Here is a 1,560-nt window from a genome sequence, read left to right as displayed (position 1 = left end):
CACAGGGAGCGGCTCTTTCAACAGAAACTGGGGCTGGAGAGAGTCTTTGTGAAATATATTTCCTGATTGCAGGAAGGGTGTTTGTGATTGGTTGCAAATATTTAATCTGATTGGATGGCGAAAGAGACCAATTGTAGAATTACAATAAAAAACCATTGTGACATCACTCCCAATCACGCAATCACAATCTTTACTTTCCCCCATCCCTCATTAGCATAGAGCTGTGGGATTGTCTATTTAATCCGCACTCGGAAGGGGTTTGGTTTATTTCTGAGTCTGAAATTGAAACTGAAGATGGTTGAGGAGAAGAAGAAAGCAGCTGCTAAGAAGGGCGCCAAGAAAACTGAGTAAACCATCAGCAAAGGGCGGCAAGAAGCCGAGGAAGGAGAGTTACTCCATCTACATCTACAAAGTGATGAAGCAGGTTCACCCCGACACCGGCATCTCCTCCAAGGCCATGAGCATCATGAACTCGTTTGTGAACGATATTTTCGAGCGCATCGCGGGTGAGGCTTCCCGCCTGGCCCATTACAACAAGCGCAGCACCATCAGCTCCCGGGAGATCCAGACCGCCGTGCGCCTGCTGCTGCCCGGGGAGCTGGCCAAGCACGCCGTGTCGGAAGGGACAAAGGCGGTGACCAAGTACACCAGCTCCAAGTAAAACTGCACAATGGACTGAAAAACATCCCAAACACAACGGCTCTTTTAAGAGCCACCCACAATCTCTCTGAAAAAGCTGCATCCGAACATCTCTATGAAATCATTTTAAGACAATGTGTAACATAATAAATGTCCCACTGCTCTGTTTTTGTCAGCTGTCCCATAAACCGAACTCAAACCCATAATCCGCTCATCCGCCTTTACTCTTTTGCTTAAAGCTGTTATTGTGGTTTTGCACAGCCCCTGAATGACCGCATTAACAGCTGCTTTCAGCGGTAAGGGTCAGACCTCAGTCCCTTCACCCTATTCCTGAAATGTGAACTGATTCATCATTTTATGAACAGCAACTCTCCGCAGTGTTACAGCCCGGAATGGGATTATTACACAGCAGACTAAGGGCTGTTTGAGGACTCGATCCGACTCCCTCTTTTCAGAGAAGGACACTGGGCTCTGATTGAAGATAAACTGAATGTTTCCCTTCAGGGAAGTGCTGTGAACAGGGATTTAGTACCGCCCGGGACAGTCTGAAAGCAATTGTAGAAAGATCCACAATTTAAACAACATTTTAAACCCGCGTCTGTAATTGGTCACGGAAAGAGTTGAAAAGAACAAAATCAAGAGAAGGGATTTTAAATATTTGACTAAGGATGACATTTATTTTAATCCACTCCTTTCCGACAATGAAATTGGCGGGATTTTTGAAATTGACAAATTTTCTGCTTCTGATGTTGTGGCGGTAAATCCCGCCCACTTCTGTTTGTCAGTGACCTGATTGGTGAAGAATATAGGCAAATGAGGTGAATTTAGTAGCGACCAATGGGGAGAGTTTTCAGTCTATAAGTAAAGTAAATGCTGCGAAAAATATCCATTCTTTGTGAAAGTCTTTGTGAGATTGTGGAA

The sequence above is a fragment of the Heterodontus francisci genome, chromosome 35 (assembly GCF_036365525.1).
Source record: "Heterodontus francisci isolate sHetFra1 chromosome 35, sHetFra1.hap1, whole genome shotgun sequence".
NCBI lineage: Eukaryota > Metazoa > Chordata > Chondrichthyes > Heterodontiformes > Heterodontidae > Heterodontus > Heterodontus francisci.
Note: the sequence above shows the minus strand (reverse complement) of the source record.